The 20226-nt window shown below is 46.7% G+C and overlaps 5 non-coding genes across 5 annotated transcripts; 1 reads left to right on the top strand and 4 right to left on the bottom strand.

Annotated features, from left to right (window-relative positions):
• The first annotated feature begins 1337 nt into the window (after positions 1-1337).
• LOC140483420 (U5 spliceosomal RNA) lies at positions 1338-1450 on the top strand. Its single transcript, XR_011961954.1, has one exon. It is a non-coding gene; the product is annotated as a U5 spliceosomal RNA (small nuclear RNA).
• Positions 1451-5390: 3940 nt separating this feature from the next.
• Positions 5391-5503, bottom strand: LOC140483412 (U5 spliceosomal RNA). Its single transcript, XR_011961946.1, has one exon. It is a non-coding gene; the product is annotated as a U5 spliceosomal RNA (small nuclear RNA).
• Positions 5504-9689: 4186 nt separating this feature from the next.
• LOC140483413 (U5 spliceosomal RNA) lies at positions 9690-9802 on the bottom strand. Its single transcript, XR_011961947.1, has one exon. It is a non-coding gene; the product is annotated as a U5 spliceosomal RNA (small nuclear RNA).
• A 4186-nt stretch (positions 9803-13988) lies between these two features.
• On the bottom strand, positions 13989-14101 carry LOC140483414 (U5 spliceosomal RNA). The gene has a single exon (XR_011961948.1). It is a non-coding gene; the product is annotated as a U5 spliceosomal RNA (small nuclear RNA).
• Positions 14102-18287: 4186 nt separating this feature from the next.
• LOC140483415 (U5 spliceosomal RNA) lies at positions 18288-18400 on the bottom strand. The gene has a single exon (XR_011961949.1). It is a non-coding gene; the product is annotated as a U5 spliceosomal RNA (small nuclear RNA).
• Positions 18401-20226: the final 1826 nt, after the last annotated feature.

The raw sequence follows: 20226 nt of genomic DNA on the forward strand, positions 1-20226 counted from the left end.
GAAGGAATATGCATGAGGTCTGTTTAGTATGTTTGTGGATGACACCAAAATTGGTGAGAGTTGCAGATAGTGAGGAGGATGATCAAAGGATACAGCGGGATATACTGAGATTGCAGATTTGGGTTGAGAAATGGAGTTTAATCCGGACAAATGTGAGGTGATGCATTTTGGAAGATCAAATTCAGGTGCAAATTGTACAATAAATGGCAGAACCCTTAGGAGCATTGACATACAGAGGGTTCTGGGTGTACAGGTCGACAGATCCCTGAAAGTGGCAGCACAGGTGAATAAAGTGGTCAGGAAGGAATACAGCACGCTTGCCTTCATCGGCCAACCCATCGAATATAAATGTTGGCAAGTTCTGTTACAATGGTACATAACTTCAGGGAGGCTACCTTTGGAATATTGTATGTAGTTCTGATCGCCAATCTACCAGAAGGATATGGATGCTTCAGAGAGGGTCCAGAGAAGATTTACCAGGATGTTGCCTGGTCTGGAATTTCAGTCATGAGGAGAGGTTGGATAAAGTCGGATGGTTTCCACTGGAAATACAGAGGCTTGGGGTGGCTAGATTGAGGTTTACAAAATTATGAAAGGCATCGATGGGGCAGATTGTGAGAAGTTGGATGAAAGATCGACTGCAAGTCAGCACAGGTTCAAGGTGAGGGGGGAAGGTTTAGGGGAGAGGTACGGGGAAAATCTTTCGCCCAGAGAATGGTGGAAGCCTGGAATATATTGCCAGTGGAGGATGTTTGAAGCAGGCACGCTGGCACCTGAAAAGCCTGTCTGTCTGACATGACTCAAGTTGTGTGAATGGGGTTGGAGGGCAGTTCCCTCGCAATTGGAATGTTTTGTATTTAAATGCTACCTTTGATGTCATCTGAACGGTTTCTGGTGTGGGATAATTCAGAAATCGGAACTGAAAATTTTGAAAGCATGGAATTCCTGAGGGGCATCAGCACCCCCGGCCGCTTTAAATTTCGTTCGGCCTCTCACCTTTTCAAAAAAAACTTGAGGAGGACAAAGAGTGAGAGAGGCGGTGCTCGTCTCGCCATCCAAAGGGGAAACAGCACAGGACCGACAACCAGCAATATCGTTTCCAGCAGGGCGAGAGGGAAGCCCCGCCCCCTCATCTACATACCTGGAACATAACGGTGCGAAAGGAAATAGTTACCCCTCTTTCTGTGGGATAGGAACTGTTTTGCGCTCTTGAACCTAATGTGAATTAAGTTGTTTGTTCTGTGGTATTGATGATACTTGTCAGTGTGGTCAGTCAGCATGATGCTAGAGAGCTCCAAGCAGAGTGGGTTGAGGGTAAGGTTAGCGAGTTATTTAGTATACTCTGGTTTCTCTTCAGATCGTATAAATCTTTCGCCTTTTACTAAAGATTTCCGTGGAGAGGAACACTCAGAGTTTGAATGAATTTTTTGTGGCCCTGCTTTTGTAGGGCTGTTGTCTAGTTGCAAAGAAAGAAAGGAAAAAAACGTCTGTATGGGCGCCCTGTTCTTCTTTCGGCAGGCCGATCTTACACGGTGGTCTTTCCCCCCGCGCCTTGGCGGCAGCTGCCCCAAGCTTCAGCGCGTCACTCAGCACGTAGTCTTGGACTTTGGAATGTGCCAGTCTGCAACACTCGGTCGGGGTCAATTCCTTCAGCTGGAAGATCAACAGGTTTCGGACCGCCCAGAGAACGTCCTTCACCGAGTTGATGATCCTCCAGGCGCAGTTAATGTTCGTCTCGGTGTGAGTCCCGGGGAACAGGCCGTAGAGCACGGAGTCCCGCGTCACGGCGCTGCTCGGGACGAACCTCAACAAGCACCACTGCATTCCTCTCCAGACTTCTTCTGCATAGGCACATTCCAGAAGGAGGTGTGTGACAGTCTCGTCCCCCCCGCAGCCACTTCGAGGGCAGCGTGCGGTGCGGCAGAGAGTCCGGGCGTGCATAAAGGATCTCACAGGCAGAGCCCTTCTCACCACCAGCCAAGCCACGTCTTGGTGCTTGTTGGAAAGTTCTGGCGATGAGGCATTCTGCCAAATGGCTTTGACAGTCTGCTCAGGGAACCGCTCGACAGGATCCGCCCGCTCCTTTTCCCGAAGGGTCTCAAGGACGCTACGTGCTGACCACTTCCTGATGGACTTGTGGTCAAAGGTGTTTTTCCTTATAAATTTCTCCACAAAGGACAGGTGATACGGAACGGTCCAACTACTCGGAGCGTTCCGCGGCAGCGAGGCCAGGCCCATCCTTCGCAACACCGGGGACAGGTAGAACCTCAGTACGTAGTGACACTTGGTGTTTGCGTACCAGGGATCCACGCACAGCTTGATGCAGCCACACACAAAGGTGGCCATCAGGGTGAGGGTGGCATTGGGCGTGTTTTTTCCCCCATTGCACCGGTCTTTGTACATAGAGTCTCTTCGGACCCGGTCCATCTTTGATCTCCAAATGAATTGGAAGATGGCCCGGGTGACTGCGGCGGCACAGGTCCCGGGGATAGGCCAGACCTGTGCCACATATAGCAATACTAAGAGGACCTCACACCTGATGACCAGGTTTTTTCCCGCGATGGAGAGCGACCGTTGCCCCCATCTGCCTAGTTTCTGTCTCATCTTCCTGATCCGCTCCTCCCAGGTCTTGGCGCACGCCCCAGCCCCCCCGAACCAAATACCCAGCACCTTCAGGTGGTCAGTCCTGACGGTGAAGGGGATAGAGGATTGGTCGGCCCAGTTCCCGAAGAGCATGGCCTCGCTCTTGCCTCGGTTTACCTTGGCCCCCGAGGCCCGTTCGAACTGGTCGCAGATGCACACGATTCTGTGCACGGACAGCGGATCCGAGCAGAAAACAGCGACGTCATCCATGTACAGGGAGGCCTTAACCTGCAGGCCCCCGCTGCCAGGAATAGTCACCCCTCTCAGGCTCGCATCCTTCCCGATGGATTCGGCAAATGGCTCTATGCAACACACAAACAAGGCGGGTGAGAGGGGGCATCCCTGCCTGACTCCAGATCTTACTGGGAAGCTATCTGATTCCCACCCATTGATTGAGACTGCACTGACAATGTTGGTGTAGAGCAGTCTGATCCAATTTCCGATTCCCTCCCCAAAGCCCATTTTGGAGAGGACATCCCTCATATATGTATGCGATATCCTGTCAAAGGCTTTCTCCTGGTCCAGGCTGATCAGGCAGGTGTCCACCCCCCTGTCCTGCACGTAGGCGATCGTATCCCTGAGGAGCGCGAGACTCTCAGAGATCTTCCTGCCCGGTACAGCACAGGTTTGGTCCGGGTGGATCACCGATCCCAGAGCAGACCTGACCCGGTTGGCGATGACCTTTGACAAGATTTTGTAGTCTGCATTTAACAGTGAGATCGGTCTCCAATTTCTAATTTCCTCCCTCTCCCCCTTCCGCTTGTAGACGAGGGTGATGATGCCTTTCCTCATGGATTCACTCATGGTACCTGCCCGAAGCATACTGACATACACCTCCAGCAGGTCCTGGCCGATCAAGTCTCACAGAGCGGAATAAACCTCGACCGGTAAGCTGTCGCTTCCGGGAGTTTTATTCTTTTCGAAGGACTCGAGGGCCTTGGTCAGTTCATCCAGAGATAGCGGCTGGTCCAGCCTCTCTCGTGTTCCGTCATCTAGGACCTCCGTGATAGAGGACAGGAACGACTGGGAGGCCGCGCTGTCGGTCGGCTTCGAGTCATACAGGCTGGCGTAGAAGGATTTGCTGATCCTCATGACGTCAGCCTGAGATGACGTTACCGAGCCATCTTCTTTCTTCAGGCTGCTGAGCACGGAGCTCTCTTTGTGCACCTTCTGGAAGAAGAAACGTGAGCACGTCTCGTCCTGCTCCACCGAGCGGACCCTGGACCGGAAGATTATCCTGGAGGCCTCCGAGGCAAAGAGCGAGGCTTGCTGGCCCTTCACCTCCTTGAGGTCCTCCGTGACATCGACCCCCATCGTCTGCAGCAGGAGCAGGTTCTGCATACTTTCCTGGAGCTGGGACAGTTTTCCCGCCTCTCTCTCGCCTCCTGGACACCTTTGAGGATAAAGAACCTCTTGATGTTCCCTTTTACCGTTTCCCACCAGTCCGCTGGAGACTCAAAGAGGGGCTTCACGGTTCTCCAACCTGCGTAATCCCTCTTGAGCTCTTCGATGTTTCCCGGGGTCAACAGCTTAGTGTTCAGTTTCCACGTTCCCTTGCCCGCCCGCTGTTCATCCTGTAGGTGACAGTCGGCCAGCAGGAGGCAGTGGTCAGAGAAGAACACCGGCTTGACGTCGGTGGATTAGCCGACAACGCCCTGGCATGAGTAACTATGACTCTTTGTGATGGGGCGTCCCCAAAGCGTCTTGCAGGTATAGTTACTGCAAGAGTTTTCACATCTTTTGCAGTAATTGATCAATCCTCCTCCTGGTTCCAAACTCCAGCCACCCGATGTCTGGAGGAAGAACGTCTCATGTTCCACCATGGGACGGTCTAACCGCACAGGATCAATGTGGATTTCATCAGTTTCCCCATTTCGCCTCCTCCCACCTTATCCCAGTAAAAACCTTTCAATCCAGCACCGCTCACTTGAGCTGTCCTACCTGTCCATCCTCCTTCCCACCTATCTGTTCCACCCTGCTCTCTGACCTATCACTTCACTCCCAACGTCAACTACCAGCTAGCAATCCCAGCTACCTTCCCTCCCCCCACTGCCATTCAACTCCTAGCTCCCTCGGGCCACCCCCTCGTTTCTGATGAAGAGCTTACGCTCAAACCGTCGACTCTCCTGCTCCTCGGACGCTGCCTGACCGACTGTGCTTTTCCAGCACCACACTGTTCGACCTCCCACATTCCGAAGACAATATTCTTTCTCAGTTAAAACTCACACGACACCGGGTTATAGTCCAACGGGTTTATTTGGAAGTACCAGCTTTCGGAGCGCTGCTTCTTCATCGGGTACATCCGCATCGATATTCCTTCTGTCACTCACCTTTTCTGAGACCTAATTGACAGCACTGAGGAGTAGATGGCGAGAACCGTTCCCGATCAACAATGAGACTTTTACACAGGATTTATATAATAATGAATGGAAATACTCTATCAAATCTGTGTGCAGCCAACAAAAGCAGCTTTGCCAAAACAGGTAGCAATGAAGACACCCCATAAAATTAAGACCTAGGCAATTTATGATAAAATAAGACCCAAGAAAACAAAAGCAAAATGCGTGGCCAATAACAGGAGGACACCACTTTAAGAGGAAAGAGTCAAGGAAGCTCCCAAACCGTAGGAACCATTCACAAGTCTACCCAGAAAAAAATGGCAAAATAAGGAAAGCCACACAACAGAAAAGACGGGAAGGCACAAAACAAGACAAACACTTCATTTCTTTCTTTGCAACTAGACAACAGCCCTACAAAAGCAGGGCCACAAAAAATTGATTCAAACTCTGAGTGTTCCTCTCCACGGAAATCTTTAGTAAAAGGCGAAAGATTTATACGATCTGAAGAGAAACCAGAGTATACTAAACAACTCGCTAACCTTACCCTCAACCCACTCTGCTTGGAGCTCTCTAGCATCATGCTGACTGACCACACTGACAAGTATCATCAATACCACAGAACAAACAACTTAATTCACATTAGGTTCAAGAGCGCAAAACAGTTCCTATCCCACAGAAAGAGGGGTAACTATTTCCTTTCGCACCGTTATGTTCCAGGTATGTAGATGAGGGGGCGGGGCTTCCCTCTCGCCCCGCTGGAAACGATATTGCTGGTTGTCGGTCCTGTGCTGTTTCCCCTTTGGATGGCGAGACGAGCACCGCCTCTCTCACTCTTTGTCCTCCTCAAGTTTTTTTTGAAAAGGTGAGAGGCCGAACGAAATTTAAAGCGGCCGGGGGTGCTGATGCCCCTCAGGAATTCCATGCTTTCAAAATTTTCAGTTCCGATTTCTGAATTATCCCACACCAGAAACCGTTCAGATGACATCAAAGGTAGCATTTAAATACAAAACATTCCAAGTGCGAGGCAACTGCCCTCCAACCCCATTCACACAACTTGAGTCATGTCAGACAGACAGGCTTTTCAGGTGCCAGCGTGCCTGCTTCAAACATCCTCCACTGGCAATATATTCCAGGCTTCCACCATTCTCTGGGCGAAAGATTTTCCCCGTACCTCTCCCCTAAACCTTCCCCCCTCACCTTGAACCTGTGCTGTCTTGCAGTTGATCTTTCATCCAGCTTCTCACAATCTGCCCCATCGATGCCTTTCATAATTTTGTAAACCTCAATCTAGCCACCCCAAGCCTCTGTATTTCCAGTGAAAACCATCCGACTTTATCCAACCTCTCCTCATAACTGAAATTCCAGACCAGGCAACATCCTGGTAAATCTTCTCTGGACCCTCTCTGAAGCATCCATATCCTTCTGGTAGATTGGCGACCAGATAGATCAGAAGCCTAAGCATGCGTGGCGCTGGAAGCCTGCACATACACAGTTGATAGGGCAGCTGGTATTAGCAGATACTGCCTTTATTTGACACTGGTGCTCTGGAGGAGACTGAAAGCATGGACGGGGCAGAGATGTTTGGGTAAAGCGGCATTGCTTCCTGAAAATGTTGCTGCTTGTTTCTCACCTTGGTGCACAGTGGTTGGGAAACTAGACCAGAGCAGAGAGCAGTTAAAAGTCAACTGTACATATATTTTTGAAAATATACTTTATTCATAAAATTTGTAAATAAAAACAATTCAACTTGAACATCACAGGATTTTCAAGAAAATTTAATATGTTCCAAGAAAAGTATGCCTCACTCGATAACATTTTAACTATCTTAAAGTTTGCAAAATAAATTTCATGTCAGGTATACAACTTGGAGGCAAAATATTTCAAATTTGAATGAATAAGTGTAGCAGAAATAATGTTCTCCACACAACACATGTAGAGGTGGCTCAATAAAATATACAACAAACATTCTTGGATAGACACAGTCTGGGTGATCTACAGTTTCTGACCCCTGGGTATACTGTGGCCAAATGGTCCAAGAGCGCAATTTTTCCCCACTGTACACCTGCAATGGCTACCCCAAGTTTGAGCATGTCTTGCAAAAAATAAACCTGGAACCGGAACTATGCTGGTCTATAAACCTCAGTCATGGTCAACTCTTTTCACTGGAGGACCTGCAAGTTTTTGGCAGACTTAGAAGCATCTTGACAGAGGTTCCTTCAGACACAGTTGGAGTTTAAGAGTCAAACACACTGTGGATCTGAAATAACAGATAGGCCAGACCAGATTTCCTTCCTTAAAGTTGATGAGTTTTATGATAATTGAGAATAGTTTTATACTCACAATTACCCAGATTAAATTTTCAATTCCAAAAGTCCTACGATGGCATTTGAACTGGATGCTTAGGATTACTCACATATTGATATTAGCATTGTGCCACCCGTTTCCTGCTTTGTTTTTAGTGTGTAGTGATTTCATTGGTTTTTGTTCAACTTGAGTAAATAATACTCTTGGCTTAGTTTGTTTTCAGGAACAAATACAAAAGTAACGACACAGTGATGAGTGAGTGTTACTGGAAAAGCACAGCAGGTCAGGCAGCACCTGAAGAGCAGGAGAATCGGTGTTTCGGGCATATGCTCTTCATCAGGAATACAAAAGTAAACCGTATAGCTTGGCATGTTAAAATAGTTTAGACCAAGTTAACAGAAGTAGGTATAGCTTTGTTACCTCACAGGAGTTCTTCTTTGTTGTTTACGGCTGTGAGATTTAGCCGACAACGCCCTGGCATGAGTAACTATGACTCTTTGTGATGGGGCGTCCCCAAAGCGTCTTGCAGGTATAGTTACTGCAAGAGTTTTCACATCTTTTGCAGTAATTGATCAATCGTCCTCCTGGTTCTCACTGGTAACAATAGATTTATCTATGATTGGCTTATTGATTACATGAAAAGTATGACATGGTTGCAGATCTACATGGATCATGATACTATACATTAGAGGGGCCACCTTACCAAAACATAAATCTACAGTACGGAAGATTTTACAGATCGCCCCAAGTCTAGTTGGGGGTATCCCAGACAAACAACTGCCCCGCTGGTTCACTGTTGGTGGTGACTGGTGTAAAATATAGCAGTCACACTATGCCCGAGATTAAAAAAAAACACAACACTAGGGGATAGTCCAACAGGTTTATTTGGAAGTACAGGTTTCCGCATACTGTCGTACACCTCCAGCAGATCCTGGCCAATCGAGCCGAATACAAGTCGCTGTCACTCACCGCGGTGCACAAGTTTGCATTTGCCAGCAGTTTCACAGTGACCCTCGACATTGGGGAGCAACGACACCAAGCATCTTCCTCAGTCAGGAGAAAGCAAGGACTGCAGCTGCTGGAGATCGGAGTCGAAGAGTGTGGTGACGGATAAGCGCAGCCGGTCAGGCAGCAACTGAGGAGCAGGAGAGTCGAGGTTTCGAGCATAATCTCTTCATCAGGAATGACGGGGTGGCCCAAGGCAGCTGGGAGATAAAAGGGAGAGGGGTGGGGCCGGGAAGTATTTGGGAATGTGATAGGTAGATGAAGGTGGGGTTGAAGGTGATCGGTCGGAGAGGAGAGTGGAGCGGATAGGTGGGAAGGAAGGTGAACAGGTAGGACAGTTCAAGACTGCACACCCAGGTTGTCTCCTAAGCCTGAACGTTTTAAGTCACCCTGGCACTCCGCCAAGGACATGCAAGTCCTGGGCCTCCTCCACCGCCAAACTCCAGCCACCCGATGTCTGGAGGAAGAACGTCTCATGTTCCACCATGGGACGGTCTAACCGCACAGGATCAATGTGGATTTCATCAGTTTCCCCATTTCGCCTCCTCCCACCTTATCCCAGTAAAAACCTTTCAATCCAGCACCGCTCACTTGAGCTGTCCTACCTGTCCATCCTCCTTCCCACCTATCTGTTCCACCCTGCTCTCTGACCTATCACTTCACTCCCAACGTCAACTACCAGCTACCTTCCCTCCCCCCACTGCCATTCAACTCCTAGCTCCCTCGGGCCACCCCCTCGTTTCTGATGAAGAGCTTACGCTCAAACCGTCGACTCTCCTGCTCCTCGGACGCTGCCTGACCGACTGTGCTTTTCCAGCACCACACTGTTCGACCTCCCACATTCCGAAGACAATATTCTTTCTCAGTTAAAACTCACACGACACCGGGTTATAGTCCAACGGGTTTATTTGGAAGTACCAGCTTTCGGAGCGCTGCTTCTTCATCGGGTACATCCGCATCGATATTCCTTCTGTCACTCACCTTTTCTGAGACCTAATTGACAGCACTGAGGAGTAGATGGCGAGAACCGTTCCCGATCAACAATGAGACTTTTACACAGGATTTATATAATAATGAATGGAAATACTCTATCAAATCTGTGTGCAGCCAACAAAAGCAGCTTTGCCAAAACAGGTAGCAATGAAGACACCCCATAAAATTAAGACCTAGGCAATTTATGATAAAATAAGACCCAAGAAAACAAAAGCAAAATGCGTGGCCAATAGCAGGAGGACACCACTTTAAGAGGAAAGAGTCAAGGAAGCTCCCAAACCGTAGGAACCATTCACAAGTCTACCCAGAAAAAAATGGCAAAATAAGGAAAGCCACACAACAGAAAAGACGGGAAGGCACAAAACAAGACAAACACTTCATTTCTTTCTTTGCAACTAGACAACAGCCCTACAAAAGCAGGGCCACAAAAAATTGATTCAAACTCTGAGTGTTCCTCTCCACGGAAATCTTTAGTAAAAGGCGAAAGATTTATACGATCTGAAGAGAAACCAGAGTATACTAAGCAACTCGCTAACCTTACCCTCAACCCACTCTGCTTGGAGCTCTCTAGCATCATGCTGACTGACCACACTGACAAGTATCATCAATACCACAGAACAAACAACTTAATTCACATTAGGTTCAAGAGCGCAAAACAGTTCCTATCCCACAGAAAGAGGGGTAACTATTTCCTTTCGCACCGTTATGTTCCAGGTATGTAGATGAGGGGGCGGGGCTTCCCTCTCGCCCCGCTGGAAACGATATTGCTGGTTGTCGGTCCTGTGCTGTTTCCCCTTTGGATGGCGAGACGAGCACCGCCTCTCTCACTCTTTGTCCTCCTCAAGTTTTTTTTGAAAAGGTGAGAGGCCGAACGAAATTTAAAGCGGCCGGGGGTGCTGATGCCCCTCAGGAATTCCATGCTTTCAAAATTTTCAGTTCCGATTTCTGAATTATCCCACACCAGAAACCGTTCAGATGACATCAAAGGTAGCATTTAAATACAAAACATTCCAAGTGCGAGGCAACTGCCCTCCAACCCCATTCACACAACTTGAGTCATGTCAGACAGACAGGCTTTTCAGGTGCCAGCGTGCCTGCTTCAAACATCCTCCACTGGCAATATATTCCAGGCTTCCACCATTCTCTGGGCGAAAGATTTTCCCCGTACCTCTCCCCTAAACCTTCCCCCCTCACCTTGAACCTGTGCTGTCTTGCAGTTGATCTTTCATCCAGCTTCTCACAATCTGCCCCATCGATGCCTTTCATAATTTTGTAAACCTCAATCTAGCCACCCCAAGCCTCTGTATTTCCAGTGAAAACCATCCGACTTTATCCAACCTCTCCTCATAACTGAAATTCCAGACCAGGCAACATCCTGGTAAATCTTCTCTGGACCCTCTCTGAAGCATCCATATCCTTCTGGTAGATTGGCGACCAGATAGATCAGAAGCCTAAGCATGCGTGGCGCTGGAAGCCTGCACATACACAGTTGATAGGGCAGCTGGTATTAGCAGATACTGCCTTTATTTGACACTGGTGCTCTGGAGGAGACTGAAAGCATGGACGGGGCAGAGATGTTTGGGTAAAGCGGCATTGCTTCCTGAAAATGTTGCTGCTTGTTTCTCACCTTGGTGCACAGTGGTTGGGAAACTAGACCAGAGCAGAGAGCAGTTAAAAGTCAACTGTACATATATTTTTGAAAATATACTTTATTCATAAAATTTGTAAATAAAAACAATTCAACTTGAACATCACAGGATTTTCAAGAAAATTTAATATGTTCCAAGAAAAGTATGCCTCACTCGATAACATTTTAACTATCTTAAAGTTTGCAAAATAAATTTCATGTCAGGTATACAACTTGGAGGCAAAATATTTCAAATTTGAATGAATAAGTGTAGCAGAAATAATGTTCTCCACACAACACATGTAGAGGTGGCTCAATAAAATATACAACAAACATTCTTGGATAGACACAGTCTGGGTGATCTACAGTTTCTGACCCCTGGGTATACTGTGGCCAAATGGTCCAAGAGCGCAATTTTTCCCCACTGTACACCTGCAATGGCTACCCCAAGTTTGAGCATGTCTTGCAAAAAATAAACCTGGAACCGGAACTATGCTGGTCTATAAACCTCAGTCATGGTCAACTCTTTTCACTGGAGGACCTGCAAGTTTTTGGCAGACTTAGAAGCATCTTGACAGAGGTTCCTTCAGACACAGTTGGAGTTTAAGAGTCAAACACACTGTGGATCTGAAATAACAGATAGGCCAGACCAGATTTCCTTCCTTAAAGTTGATGAGTTTTATGATAATTGAGAATAGTTTTATACTCACAATTACCCAGATTAAATTTTCAATTCCAAAAGTCCTACGATGGCATTTGAACTGGATGCTTAGGATTACTCACATATTGATATTAGCATTGTGCCACCCGTTTCCTGCTTTGTTTTTAGTGTGTAGTGATTTCATTGGTTTTTGTTCAACTTGAGTAAATAATACTCTTGGCTTAGTTTGTTTTCAGGAACAAATACAAAAGTAACGACACAGTGATGAGTGAGTGTTACTGGAAAAGCACAGCAGGTCAGGCAGCACCTGAAGAGCAGGAGAATCGGTGTTTCGGGCATATGCTCTTCATCAGGAATACAAAAGTAAACCGTATAGCTTGGCATGTTAAAATAGTTTAGACCAAGTTAACAGAAGTAGGTATAGCTTTGTTACCTCACAGGAGTTCTTCTTTGTTGTTTACGGCTGTGAGATTTAGCCGACAACGCCCTGGCATGAGTAACTATGACTCTTTGTGATGGGGCGTCCCCAAAGCGTCTTGCAGGTATAGTTACTGCAAGAGTTTTCACATCTTTTGCAGTAATTGATCAATCGTCCTCCTGGTTCTCACTGGTAACAATAGATTTATCTATGATTGGCTTATTGATTACATGAAAAGTATGACATGGTTGCAGATCTACATGGATCATGATACTATACATTAGAGGGGCCACCTTACCAAAACATAAATCTACAGTACGGAAGATTTTACAGATCGCCCCAAGTCTAGTTGGGGGTATCCCAGACAAACAACTGCCCCGCTGGTTCACTGTTGGTGGTGACTGGTGTAAAATATAGCAGTCACACTATGCCCGAGATTAAAAAAAAACACAACACTAGGGGATAGTCCAACAGGTTTATTTGGAAGTACAGGTTTCCGCATACTGTCGTACACCTCCAGCAGATCCTGGCCAATCGAGCCGAATACAAGTCGCTGTCACTCACCGCGGTGCACAAGTTTGCATTTGCCAGCAGTTTCACAGTGACCCTCGACATTGGGGAGCAACGACACCAAGCATCTTCCTCAGTCAGGAGAAAGCAAGGACTGCAGCTGCTGGAGATCGGAGTCGAAGAGTGTGGTGACGGATAAGCGCAGCCGGTCAGGCAGCAACTGAGGAGCAGGAGAGTCGAGGTTTCGAGCATAATCTCTTCATCAGGAATGACGGGGTGGCCCAAGGCAGCTGGGAGATAAAAGGGAGAGGGGTGGGGCCGGGAAGTATTTGGGAATGTGATAGGTAGATGAAGGTGGGGTTGAAGGTGATCGGTCGGAGAGGAGAGTGGAGCGGATAGGTGGGAAGGAAGGTGAACAGGTAGGACAGTTCAAGACTGCACACCCAGGTTGTCTCCTAAGCCTGAACGTTTTAAGTCACCCTGGCACTCCGCCAAGGACATGCAAGTCCTGGGCCTCCTCCACCGCCAAACTCCAGCCACCCGATGTCTGGAGGAAGAACGTCTCATGTTCCACCATGGGACGGTCTAACCGCACAGGATCAATGTGGATTTCATCAGTTTCCCCATTTCGCCTCCTCCCACCTTATCCCAGTAAAAACCTTTCAATCCAGCACCGCTCACTTGAGCTGTCCTACCTGTCCATCCTCCTTCCCACCTATCTGTTCCACCCTGCTCTCTGACCTATCACTTCACTCCCAACGTCAACTACCAGCTACCTTCCCTCCCCCCACTGCCATTCAACTCCTAGCTCCCTCGGGCCACCCCCTCGTTTCTGATGAAGAGCTTACGCTCAAACCGTCGACTCTCCTGCTCCTCGGACGCTGCCTGACCGACTGTGCTTTTCCAGCACCACACTGTTCGACCTCCCACATTCCGAAGACAATATTCTTTCTCAGTTAAAACTCACACGACACCGGGTTATAGTCCAACGGGTTTATTTGGAAGTACCAGCTTTCGGAGCGCTGCTTCTTCATCGGGTACATCCGCATCGATATTCCTTCTGTCACTCACCTTTTCTGAGACCTAATTGACAGCACTGAGGAGTAGATGGCGAGAACCGTTCCCGATCAACAATGAGACTTTTACACAGGATTTATATAATAATGAATGGAAATACTCTATCAAATCTGTGTGCAGCCAACAAAAGCAGCTTTGCCAAAACAGGTAGCAATGAAGACACCCCATAAAATTAAGACCTAGGCAATTTATGATAAAATAAGACCCAAGAAAACAAAAGCAAAATGCGTGGCCAATAGCAGGAGGACACCACTTTAAGAGGAAAGAGTCAAGGAAGCTCCCAAACCGTAGGAACCATTCACAAGTCTACCCAGAAAAAAATGGCAAAATAAGGAAAGCCACACAACAGAAAAGACGGGAAGGCACAAAACAAGACAAACACTTCATTTCTTTCTTTGCAACTAGACAACAGCCCTACAAAAGCAGGGCCACAAAAAATTGATTCAAACTCTGAGTGTTCCTCTCCACGGAAATCTTTAGTAAAAGGCGAAAGATTTATACGATCTGAAGAGAAACCAGAGTATACTAAATAACTCGCTAACCTTACCCTCAACCCACTCTGCTTGGAGCTCTCTAGCATCATGCTGACTGACCACACTGACAAGTATCATCAATACCACAGAACAAACAACTTAATTCACATTAGGTTCAAGAGCGCAAAACAGTTCCTATCCCACAGAAAGAGGGGTAACTATTTCCTTTCGCACCGTTATGTTCCAGGTATGTAGATGAGGGGGCGGGGCTTCCCTCTCGCCCCGCTGGAAACGATATTGCTGGTTGTCGGTCCTGTGCTGTTTCCCCTTTGGATGGCGAGACGAGCACCGCCTCTCTCACTCTTTGTCCTCCTCAAGTTTTTTTTGAAAAGGTGAGAGGCCGAACGAAATTTAAAGCGGCCGGGGGTGCTGATGCCCCTCAGGAATTCCATGCTTTCAAAATTTTCAGTTCCGATTTCTGAATTATCCCACACCAGAAACCGTTCAGATGACATCAAAGGTAGCATTTAAATACAAAACATTCCAAGTGCGAGGCAACTGCCCTCCAACCCCATTCACACAACTTGAGTCATGTCAGACAGACAGGCTTTTCAGGTGCCAGCGTGCCTGCTTCAAACATCCTCCACTGGCAATATATTCCAGGCTTCCACCATTCTCTGGGCGAAAGATTTTCCCCGTACCTCTCCCCTAAACCTTCCCCCCTCACCTTGAACCTGTGCTGTCTTGCAGTTGATCTTTCATCCAGCTTCTCACAATCTGCCCCATCGATGCCTTTCATAATTTTGTAAACCTCAATCTAGCCACCCCAAGCCTCTGTATTTCCAGTGAAAACCATCCGACTTTATCCAACCTCTCCTCATAACTGAAATTCCAGACCAGGCAACATCCTGGTAAATCTTCTCTGGACCCTCTCTGAAGCATCCATATCCTTCTGGTAGATTGGCGACCAGATAGATCAGAAGCCTAAGCATGCGTGGCGCTGGAAGCCTGCACATACACAGTTGATAGGGCAGCTGGTATTAGCAGATACTGCCTTTATTTGACACTGGTGCTCTGGAGGAGACTGAAAGCATGGACGGGGCAGAGATGTTTGGGTAAAGCGGCATTGCTTCCTGAAAATGTTGCTGCTTGTTTCTCACCTTGGTGCACAGTGGTTGGGAAACTAGACCAGAGCAGAGAGCAGTTAAAAGTCAACTGTACATATATTTTTGAAAATATACTTTATTCATAAAATTTGTAAATAAAAACAATTCAACTTGAACATCACAGGATTTTCAAGAAAATTTAATATGTTCCAAGAAAAGTATGCCTCACTCGATAACATTTTAACTATCTTAAAGTTTGCAAAATAAATTTCATGTCAGGTATACAACTTGGAGGCAAAATATTTCAAATTTGAATGAATAAGTGTAGCAGAAATAATGTTCTCCACACAACACATGTAGAGGTGGCTCAATAAAATATACAACAAACATTCTTGGATAGACACAGTCTGGGTGATCTACAGTTTCTGACCCCTGGGTATACTGTGGCCAAATGGTCCAAGAGCGCAATTTTTCCCCACTGTACACCTGCAATGGCTACCCCAAGTTTGAGCATGTCTTGCAAAAAATAAACCTGGAACCGGAACTATGCTGGTCTATAAACCTCAGTCATGGTCAACTCTTTTCACTGGAGGACCTGCAAGTTTTTGGCAGACTTAGAAGCATCTTGACAGAGGTTCCTTCAGACACAGTTGGAGTTTAAGAGTCAAACACACTGTGGATCTGAAATAACAGATAGGCCAGACCAGATTTCCTTCCTTAAAGTTGATGAGTTTTATGATAATTGAGAATAGTTTTATACTCACAATTACCCAGATTAAATTTTCAATTCCAAAAGTCCTACGATGGCATTTGAACTGGATGCTTAGGATTACTCACATATTGATATTAGCATTGTGCCACCCGTTTCCTGCTTTGTTTTTAGTGTGTAGTGATTTCATTGGTTTTTGTTCAACTTGAGTAAATAATACTCTTGGCTTAGTTTGTTTTCAGGAACAAATACAAAAGTAACGACACAGTGATGAGTGAGTGTTACTGGAAAAGCACAGCAGGTCAGGCAGCACCTGAAGAGCAGGAGAATCGGTGTTTCGGGCATATGCTCTTCATCAGGAATACAAAAGTAAACCGTATAGCTTGGCATGTTAAAATAGTTTAGACCAAGTTAACAGAAGTAGGTATAGCTTTGTTACCTCACAGGAGTTCTTCTTTGTTGTTTACGGCTGTGAGATTTAGCCGACAACGCCCTGGCATGAGTAACTATGACTCTTTGTGATGGGGCGTCCCCAAAGCGTCTTGCAGGTATAGTTACTGCAAGAGTTTTCACATCTTTTGCAGTAATTGATCAATCGTCCTCCTGGTTCTCACTGGTAACAATAGATTTATCTATGATTGGCTTATTGATTACATGAAAAGTATGACATGGTTGCAGATCTACATGGATCATGATACTATACATTAGAGGGGCCACCTTACCAAAACATAAATCTCCAGAACGGAAGATTTTACAGATCGCCCCAAGTCTAGTTGGGGGTATCCCAGACAAACAACTGCCCCGCTGGTTCACTGTTGGTGGTGACTGGTGTAAAATATAGCAGTCACACTATGCCCGAGATTAAAAAAAAACACAACACTAGGGGATAGTCCAACAGGTTTATTTGGAAGTACAGGTTTCCGCATACTGTCGTACACCTCCAGCAGATCCTGGCCAATCGAGCCGAATACAAGTCGCTGTCACTCACCGCGGTGCACAAGTTTGCATTTGCCAGCAGTTTCACAGTGACCCTCGACATTGGGGAGCAACGACACCAAGCATCTTCCTCAGTCAGGAGAAAGCAAGGACTGCAGCTGCTGGAGATCGGAGTCGAAGAGTGTGGTGACGGATAAGCGCAGCCGGTCAGGCAGCAACTGAGGAGCAGGAGAGTCGAGGTTTCGAGCATAATCTCTTCATCAGGAATGACGGGGTGGCCCAAGGCAGCTGGGAGATAAAAGGGAGAGGGGTGGGGCCGGGAAGTATTTGGGAATGTGATAGGTAGATGAAGGTGGGGTTGAAGGTGATCGGTCGGAGAGGAGAGTGGAGCGGATAGGTGGGAAGGAAGGTGAACAGGTAGGACAGTTCAAGACTGCACACCCAGGTTGTCTCCTAAGCCTGAACGTTTTAAGTCACCCTGGCACTCCGCCAAGGACATGCAAGTCCTGGGCCTCCTCCACCGCCAAACTCCAGCCACCCGATGTCTGGAGGAAGAACGTCTCATGTTCCACCATGGGACGGTCTAACCGCACAGGATCAATGTGGATTTCATCAGTTTCCCCATTTCGCCTCCTCCCACCTTATCCCAGTAAAAACCTTTCAATCCAGCACCGCTCACTTGAGCTGTCCTACCTGTCCATCCTCCTTCCCACCTATCTGTTCCACCCTGCTCTCTGACCTATCACTTCACTCCCAACGTCAACTACCAGCTACCTTCCCTCCCCCCACTGCCATTCAACTCCTAGCTCCCTCGGGCCACCCCCTCGTTTCTGATGAAGAGCTTACGCTCAAACCGTCGACTCTCCTGCTCCTCGGACGCTGCCTGACCGACTGTGCTTTTCCAGCACCACACTGTTCGACCTCCCACATTCCGAAGACAATATTCTTTCTCAGTTAAAACTCACACGACACCGGGTTATAGTCCAACGGGTTTATTTGGAAGTACCAGCTTTCGGAGCGCTGCTTCTTCATCGGGTACATCCGCATCGATATTCCTTCTGTCACTCACCTTTTCTGAGACCTAATTGACAGCACTGAGGAGTAGATGGCGAGAACCGCTCCCGATCAACAATGAGACTTTTACACAGGATTTATATAATAATGAATGGAAATACTCTATCAAATCTGTGTGCAGCCAACAAAAGCAGCTTTGCCAAAACAGGTAGCAATGAAGACACCCCATAAAATTAAGACCTAGGCAATTTATGATAAAATAAGACCCAAGAAAACAAAAGCAAAATGCGTGGCCAATAGCAGGAGGACACCACTTTAAGAGGAAAGAGTCAAGGAAGCTCCCAAACCGTAGGAACCATTCACAAGTCTACCCAGAAAAAAATGGCAAAATAAGGAAAGCCACACAACAGAAAAGACGGGAAAGCACAAAACAAGACAAACACTTCATTTCTTTCTTTGCAACTAGACAACAGCCCTACAAAAGCAGGGCCACAAAAAATTGATTCAAACTCTGAGTGTTCCTCTCCACGGAAATCTTTAGTAAAAGGCGAAAGATTTATACGATCTGAAGAGAAACCAGAGTATACTAAATAACTCGCTAACCTTACCCTCAACCCACTCTGCTTGGAGCTCTCTAGCATCATGCTGACTGACCACACTGACAAGTATCATCAATACCACAGAACAAACAACTTAATTCACATTAGGTTCAAGAGCGCAAAACAGTTCCTATCCCACAGAAAGAGGGGTAACTATTTCCTTTCGCACCGTTATGTTCCAGGTATGTAGATGAGGGGGCGGGGCTTCCCTCTCGCCCCGCTGGAAACGATATTGCTGGTTGTCGGTCCTGTGCTGTTTCCCCTTTGGATGGCGAGACGAGCACCGCCTCTCTCACTCTTTGTCCTCCTCAAGTTTTTTTTGAAAAGGTGAGAGGCCGAACGAAATTTAAAGCGGCCGGGGGTGCTGATGCCCCTCAGGAATTCCATGCTTTCAAAATTTTCAGTTCCGATTTCTGAATTATCCCACACCAGAAACCGTTCAGATGACATCAAAGGTAGCATTTAAATACAAAACATTCCAAGTGCGAGGCAACTGCCCTCCAACCCCATTCACACAACTTGAGTCATGTCAGACAGACAGGCTTTTCAGGTGCCAGCGTGCCTGCTTCAAACATCCTCCACTGGCAATATATTCCAGGCTTCCACCATTCTCTGGGCGAAAGATTTTCCCCGTACCTCTCCCCTAAACCTTCCCCCCTCACCTTGAACCTGTGCTGTCTTGCAGTTGATCTTTCATCCAGCTTCTCACAATCTGCCCCATCGATGCCTTTCATAATTTTGTAAACCTCAATCTAGCCACCCCAAGCCTCTGTATTTCCAGTGAAAACCATCCGACTTTATCCAACCTCTCCTCATAACTGAAATTCCAGACCAGGCAACATCCTGGTAAATCTTCTCTGGACCCTCTCTGAAGCATCCATATCCTTCTGGTAGATTGGCGACCAGATAGATCAGAAGCCTAAGCATGCGTGGCGCTGGAAGCCTGCACATACACAGTTGATAGGGCAGCTGGTATTAGCAGATACTGCCTTTATTTGACACTGGTGCTCTGGAGGAGACTGAAAGCATGGACGGGGCAGAGATGTTTGGGTAAAGCGGCATTGCTTCCTGAAAATGTTGCTGCTTGTTTCTCACCTTGGTGCACAGTGGTTGGGAAACTAGACCAGAGCAGAGCAGTTAAAAGTCAACTGTACATATATTTTTGAAAATATACTTTATTCATAAAATTTGTAAATAAAAACAATTCAACTTGAACATCACAGGATTTTCAAGAAAATTTAATATGTTCCAAGAAAAGTATGCCTCACTCGATAACATTTTAACTATCTTAAAGTTTGCAAAATAAATTTCATGTCAGGTATACAACTTGGAGGCAAAATATTTCAAATTTGAATGAATAAGTGTAGCAGAAATAATGTTCTCCACACAACACATGTAGAGGTGGCTCAATAAAATATACAACAAACATTCTTGGATAGACACAGTCTGGGTGATCTACAGTTTCTGACCCCTGGGTATACTGTGGCCAAATGGTCCAAGAGCGCAATTTTTCCCCACTGTACACCTGCAATGGCTACCCCAAGTTTGAGCATGTCTTGCAAAAAATAAACCTGGAACCGGAAATATGCTGGTCTATAAACCTCAGTCATGGTCAACTCTTTTCACTGGAGGACCTGCAAGTTTTTGGCAGACTTAGAAGCATCTTGACAGAGGTTCCTTCAGACACAGTTGGAGTTTAAGAGTCAAACACACTGTGGATCTGAAATAACAGATAGGCCAGACCAGATTTCCTTCCTTAAAGTTGATGAGTTTTATGATAATTGAGAATAGTTTTATACTCACAATTACCCA

Source organism: Chiloscyllium punctatum, chromosome 11, assembly GCF_047496795.1.
Source record: "Chiloscyllium punctatum isolate Juve2018m chromosome 11, sChiPun1.3, whole genome shotgun sequence".
Classification (NCBI taxonomy): Eukaryota; Metazoa; Chordata; class Chondrichthyes; order Orectolobiformes; family Hemiscylliidae; genus Chiloscyllium; species Chiloscyllium punctatum.